General features: G+C 40.4%; 1 long non-coding RNA gene across 1 annotated transcript in view; it reads right to left on the bottom strand.

The window, feature by feature from the left end:
* Positions 1–7,171: 7,171 nt before the first annotated feature.
* The window catches only part of LOC142073108 (uncharacterized), a 129,735-nt gene continuing 129,328 nt past the window's right edge, over positions 7,172–7,578 (bottom strand). The window contains exon 3 of the long non-coding RNA XR_012669793.1: positions 7,172–7,208. This is a non-coding gene — a long non-coding RNA (uncharacterized LOC142073108). The remainder of the gene's footprint in view (positions 7,209–7,578) is intronic.

Raw genomic sequence — 7,578 nt, 5'->3', positions numbered from 1 at the left:
GTAGGAGCCACGTCTGAATATATGCCCCAGACATCCCTGGAACCATTCTCCCTGTCTGTGTGCTTTATGGGATGAACACCTTGAGAGGAACTGGTATACTGCTATTCCATATCCTCTCCAGCATGGTTGTATCTCAGAAAGGCCTAAATTATGGAAAATAACAATTACTACAAATTTGCTTTCTACTTTTTTTTCTTTAGGCAAAACCTTTTTCTTTCTTTCTTTCTTTCTTTGCTTCCATAATTACTGTTTTGATAACTGACTCCTTTGGCACTTTAGGTCCTGTTAGAAAAGGTCCAGTGACTGGGGATGTCTTTATCTATGATATTCCATTAGGAGTAGCAGCAAAGCACCTTTATAAGATCCTTATTATTCCAAGAGGGAACAGGAGGGGTTAACAAAAACAGATCTGTTCCAGAAGACAGTTTTCTATCTCTCCTGTGATAGTGAGAAAACACTATACATTACAGGATTTTAATCAGTGACAGTTTTTCCCTCTCAGAGCCTGACAATAGGCAAACTGCATATTGATGAAAGCGATCTTCGGCAGGGTCACTGTCAAACCTTGTTTTGCAATGCTGTGGTGTTTGACTATAAAAAAAACAAAACCAAAATAACCACCCTCAAGACAATCAAACACTACAATATTTTCAAAGAACAATGATGTTTAGAATGGTTAGAATGGACAGATCGGCCAATGGATATTTAATGATTTACATAAGATAGTGACCTTGAAAACCTGCACTGAGCTTTAGTCTCACTTTTCTCATTGACAGAGTGAGCTTCATAGATGTACTGTTTTTGTATTCTGCTATTAATTTGTCCATATAAATTCTTTGAACTAGAATGAATCAGCTTGTTACCTTTTATTTCAGGACTCAGTATGTCTTGTTATTTTGATGTGTGTTACATGTACGATTCAGACAACTCTGTAAATGGTTCAATGATTCACACAAATTATTTGATGAAAACCAGCATTGTTTATCTAATACATTATCTGACACATAGCATACACCCAGATCTAAAATCTACCATACTTTAGGTACAGCAGGTCTGTCATCCTGAACACAGCAGGGTCAAAAAAAAATCATCTGAACAGGAAGTGAGTCAATTTTTGACAGCAATGTGTCAAAAGATAGTTTTGATTTAGTTTCATTTGTATATTATATGCTATAATCACTCATAACATTTTCTTTTATCAAAATCAAAATATTCATTCTCCTTTTTTAATTTTTATATTTTTGTTCCAATTTGAAACAAAAACAAATTTTAAAAAGTTGGAATTTCCCATGATCAGCTCTAACCCTGAAGTGGATTGAAATCTTCACCTACTACTGAAATACAGCCACCTCCGGGATGGAATGTGTCAGTCACTCTCCCTTGAACAGTATACCTTCATTGGGGTACTATTATGATAGACACGGCACAAACCCGTAGTAAGATGTTTTGCTTACCTTGAACATCTTACGACCAGAAAAGACTAGACAGACAAATAGTGGGAGGGGAAACGGAGACACAGAGAGGTGAAGTACACGCCTCCGGTCACAAAGCAGATCCATGGCAGAGCATGGAACAAAATCTGTGTCTTGTGTCTCCCACTTCACTGTCCAAGCCATTAGATCACACTGCTCTACACGTTTTTTTTTAATGGGATGTTCCACCTGAAACTATAGTGAGGACACAGGAGCTAATACCAGGGAGATTTAGTTCTTTGGCATCTGGATTACAGTTTTTATGGGATGTAGAATTAAGGGTACAACACACAACTGATTACTGCCAGTCTGCCAATCGACTATTGTTGTCAGAAAACCACAATGCACCCTCAAGTCTATAAGGTTATGCCATTACATTGTGTGGGGGAAAACAGTGACTGGGTTTGATTATTTCCTTTTGAGGAAGAACATGTTTACGTTTTGCTTTAGATGTGAGAAAGGACAATCATAGAATCATAGAACTGGAAAGGACCTCGAGAGGTCATCTAGTCCAGTCCCCTGCACTCAAGGCAGGACTAAGTATTATCTAGACCAGAGGTTCCCAAACTCGGTTTGCGGCTTGTTTAGGGTAAGCCCCTGGTGGGCCACGAGATGCTTTGTTTACCTGAGCATCCGCAGGTACAACCACTTGCAGCTCCCAGTGGCCGCAGTTCACTGTTCCCAGCCAATGGGAGCTGCGGGAAGCAGCATGGGCAGGGACACCGCTCCCCACAACTCCCGTTGGCCAGGAATGGCGAACCGCTGTGAGCAGCTGTACCTGCGGACACTCAGGTAAACAAAGCATCTCCCGGCCCACCAGGGGCTTACCCTGAGCAAGCCACGAACCAAGTTTGGGACTGATCTAGACCATCACTGAAAGGTGTTTGTCCAACCTGCTCTTAAAAATCCCCAAAGATGGAGATTTCACAACTCCCTAGGCAATTTATTCCAGTGCTTAACCACTCTGACAGTTAGGAAGTTTTTTCCTAATGTCCAACCTAAACTGCCTTTGCTCAATATAAGCCCAGTGCTTCTTGTTCTATCCTCAGAGGTTAAGAAGAACAATTTTTCTCCCTCCTCCTTGTAACAACCTTTTATGTACTTGAAAACTATTATCATGTCCCCTCTCAGTCTTCTCTTCTCCAGACTAAACAAACCCAATTTTTTCAATCTTCCCTCATAGGTCATGTTTTCAAAAACTTTAATCATTTTTGTTGCTCTTCTCTGGACTTTCTCCAATTTGTCCACATCTTTCCTGAAATGTGGCACCCAGAACTGGACACAATACTCCAGTTGAGGCCTAATCAGAGTGGAGTAGAGTGGAAGAATTACCTCTCATGTCTTGCTTACAATACACATGCTAATACATCCCAGAATGATGTTTACTTTTTTTTGCAACAACGTTACACTGTTGACTCATATTTAGCTTGTGATCCATTATGACCCCCAGATCCCTTTTGCAGTGCTCCTACCTAGGCAGTCATTTCCCATTTTGTATGTGTACAACTGATTGTTCCTTCCTAAGTGGAGTACTTTGCATTTGTCCTTATTGAATTTCATCCTATCTACTTCAGACCATTTCTCCATTTTGTCCAGATCATTTTGAATTTTAATTCTATCCTCCAAAGCACTTGCTACCTCTCCCAGCTTGGTATCATCCACAAACTTTATAAGTGTACTCTCTATGCCATTATCTAAATCATTGATGAAGATATTGAACGGAACCAGACCCAGAACCGATCCCAGAACCAATCCCTGTGGGACTCCACTCGTTATGCCCTTCCAACATGACTGTGAATCACTGATAACTAGTCTCTGGGAATGATTTTCCAACCAGTTATGCACCCACCTTATAGTAGTTCCATCTAGGTTGTATTTCACAAGTTTGTTTATGAAAAGGTCATGAGAGATAGCATCAAAAGCCTTATTAAAGTCAAGCTATACCACATCTACTGCTTCCCTCCCAATGGGCTGAGATCTCATTCTAGAGGTTGGTATAATTGGCTGTATGCTTGCCCAGAGAGTCCAGCATTTCTGCCATTCTCAAATATAAAGTGATTGTCCTGCACATAGTTATATTGCAAAGAAGTTTTCTATTTTCTTCTAGGATCTTTCACATTACTTCACTCTTATTTTGGAAGGTTGAACTGTCTACCTCTTCAACATTTTATTGTCTGACAAAGTTATCACTTGATTTGGGCCTATGGTTTCTCCCAGGAATTCTGAATACTACTTACTAATGAAAGGTCACCTTTTGTCTATGCTTTTGGTAACTATGGCTATAAGAGTTTGGTCTGGCACATCTATTTCAAAAGTAGATGGACTCAGAATATTGCTGTGGCCTATTTTGTGTTTAAAAGTTATATGCTTTTGTGATCTTTCTGATCTTTGTGATCTTTCTGATTAATTTCCTAAGTGTTTACAAGTAAAATTATAAAAGCAGTAATAATATTGCTTAAAAAAAACAGGTCTCCATTCATCTTTCATAGCTTTTAACAAGCACAAATATTGCAAAAAGAAAAATAATGCTGCCACTTACAACTTTTTTCAGCCTGCTTCTCTCTTCCCCCCGCTAAATTATATCAATAAATCATTTATATTTATTGTTCTCGTCTTTATTTTGTATATTACTTGCATTCAAGCAGCCAGTTTTTTCACCTTCCTCTGTACGGGTCACTTGGTGGTTTACACTACAGAGAATCCACCATTTACTCTAATGTGAAGTCTTTCGATCATGATTTGAGGACTTCAGTAACTCAGCCAGGGATTAGGGGGTCTATTACAAGAGTGGATGGGGTGAGGTTCTGTGGCCTGCAATGTTCAGGAGGTCAAACTAGATGATCAGGATGGTCCTTTCTGGCCTTAAAGTCTATGCAGTTCAGCTTTACATGGAGATAAATTTCATATCCAAATGGGGATCTTTTCTCCTCACTCACTACACCCTTAAAAAAAATACAATGTTCCAGCCTTGAGCAATGCAACAGCTCAGAGCCATCTGTTATATATTACTTGCAAATTATACACCAATATCTCATATGCTGATGGAAAAAACACACTATTAACATATTTAGAATTGGGAGCAGAATAGATTATATTTTATCTTCACCTTATCTCTGTACATACACAATTTTATACAAAACTCTGCACAGAGTGCTGGAGGTTTGATCCACACAGAAGGGTAATTATTATGCACGTGAACAATTAAGTGCAGTTTCAATGAGCCTTTGAGTTTATGTTTGGGCCACACTGAACTTTAAAGGCACAGGGGCGTCTCTGTACAGTGCCTTATTCCAGAGCTTCCAAGGAATGTTGCATACTGCTCCATCCTTTAGTATGGGAAAGCCTGCTCCTTCTAAGAGTCTAGCCAGTTGTACAGGCTTGTGCAGAGCAGGGGCAGGATAATGGCACTCTCTCCACCCTAGCCTCGACAGCTTTGAGAGGCATGCACCCTTGGCGTGCTAGATGGAATTAGTCCCTCTGCTCAGAGAAGTACAGGCACTGTGGTTTTGCATGACTCTTGCATGAGAGGTGCCCTTGTTCCCTCTTCCCCTTACACACCTGCACAAAGAGCAGGCACAGTCTAGGTTGAAAGGTACAGGGAGATGTGCAACCACTCAAGCATCTGAGGACATTTTAGATGTTCTAAATAATTTAAAATTATCTATTTAAAGACCCCACCCACCAGTAGTATTGTACAAGAGTCTTTTACATTTCAAGTTATAAAGCACTCTCTGGCTATAATGTACAGTACAACTGTCATAAATATAAAGGGAAGGCTAACCACCTTTAAATCCCTCCTGGCCAGAGGAAAAAAAACCCTTTCACCTGTAAAGGGTTAAGAAGCTAAAGATAACCCCACTGGCACCTGACCAAAATGACCAATGAGGAGACAAGATACTTTCAAAGCTGGAGGGGTGGGAGGACAAAGGGTCCCCTCTGTCTGTGTTGTCTTTTGCTGGGACCAGAGCAGGAATGCAGGTCAGAACTCCTATAAAGGGTTAATAAGCAATCTAGTTAGATATGCGTTAGATTCTGTTTTGTTTAAATGGCTGATAAAATAAGTTGTACTGAATGGGATGTATATTCCTGTTTTTGTGTCTTTTTGTAACTTAAGGTTTAGGCTAGAGGGATTCTCTGTGTTTTGAATCTGATTACCCTGTAAGGTATTTACCATCCTGATTTTACAGAGGTGATTCTTTTACTTTTTCTTTAATTAAAATTCTTCTTTTAAGGACCTGATTGCTTTTTCCTTGTTCTTAAGATCCAAGAGTTTGGGTCTGTGTTCACCTATGCAAATTGGTGAGGATTTTTATCAAGCCTTCCCCAGGAAAGGGGGTGTAGGGCTTGGGGGGATTTTCGGGGGAAAGACATTTCCAAGTGGGCTCTTTCCCTGTTATATTTGTTAGACACTTGGTGGTGGCAGCAATAAAGTCCAGGGACAAAAGGTAAAATAGTTTGTACCTTGAGGAAGTTTTAACCTAAGCTGGTAAAAAATAAGCTTAGGGGTTTTTTCATGCAGGTCCCCTCATCTGTACCCTAGAGTTCAGAGAGGGGAAGGAACCTTGACAACAACATAGTTAGAAATTGCTGTCACATTTCTTTTGTTCTGTATTACTCGTGTACTCTTGCTTGTTGAACCAGGTTTGGGTTTCCCTTGGACGAAATAGCTGTACAAAGAAATCTGAGGCTTTTGGCTTAGAAGGCTAGCCATATCCACTGCAAGAATTCATGTTGCAGCTGAAAGTAACATTCAGCTGGTTATCACAGAGGAGGATCATGAAGAGTTGCATTATTCTGTGATGCTTTTAAATGACAGGTTGACACCTACAGACAATGAGTCAAATTCTGCTACCCGTACAAGTGTTGAGGAGTACTCTTCAAGCATTTTCATTGAAGTCAGGGGGTTCTACTGGCAAATGCCAGATGGTGATCTGGCCTGCATGCCCATTAAAGGGGATAAAAAGGTATAAATCTGTTACCTCCCTGCCCTGGGAATGTGGGTTGGAGGGGGCAGCTGAACAAGTGCAATAGGAATGTTCACGGTACCATATATAGGGCTGCAGCAAGGTACTGTCCCTGCCAGAAGGTAGACTGGCTCTGAGCCACAATCTGCTTCTTAGGGTGCTCCTGGAGCAGCACAATAGTGCACTGTCTCATGCTTATTGCTAAACCATTATTTAGCTCAAAGTAAGGTACTACCCACTGTGCGTAAGGGAATCAGTATCTGGCCTAATGGCATTTTAGACAGTTAAAAATATTATAGATAAAATTATCATTGGTTCACAAACTGACTGCCTCAGCTGAAACCAAGAGGTAGATCAGCAGAGTGTCAAGAGGGTAAATATCTGCAGTATTCTCAGAGCATTCTGTAAATGCACACAGCCTGTGTCTGCTACAGGCAACAGTTAAGGGGTTTCTATTATAAATAAATGAGAAGGTAGAAATGGAAGACTTATTGCATTCCAGCACTTTGCATCTACCTCTGTGTATTTGAATACATGTAAAATTTCTTTAGCGAAACCCTTAAATGTACAATCTCAATTGAAAAATACCAAACAAAAAACCCAACAACTTATGCCTAGCACCAGATAAGCAAGACAATAATTGAAAGAAAAAGGAAAATTCTCTGACATGGAAACTCCTCTTGGTTTGTCACATTGTGTACCTTCTTGGGACATCAGCCAGATCCCTTGTTTTCTCTTGTGTCTTGTACAGCACTGAACTCACTCTTGGTGCCTAACAAACAGATAATAAAAAAACAGAATGGAGATCATAAGGGCTAGACTTTGAGGAATATCATCATAATGCCATCCAGACACTCTTCCCAAAGCTTTCTACCAGACTGAGGCTTCCATTAACAGGAACACAAAAGATAGTGGCTTAGAGCCCTTAAACCGGGTGCTGACTACTTGGGCCCGGATCTAGCACTTAAGCGCATTCCTTACTCTAAGCAGATGAGTAGTCCCAGTGTAGACGAGGGGAGAAATCACCTGCTTAAAGTTAAGCATATGCTTAATGACTTTGTTGGGTCAAAGCCAGAGTGCTCAGTGTCTGGCAGGATGGAGCACATAAGTAATCAAATTTATATAACAACCAAAGCCCGTTA

Source organism: Caretta caretta, chromosome 8, assembly GCF_965140235.1.
Source record: "Caretta caretta isolate rCarCar2 chromosome 8, rCarCar1.hap1, whole genome shotgun sequence".
Taxonomy (NCBI): Eukaryota; Metazoa; Chordata; order Testudines; family Cheloniidae; genus Caretta; species Caretta caretta.
Note: the sequence above shows the minus strand (reverse complement) of the source record. Positions and strands in the feature narration are given on the sequence as shown.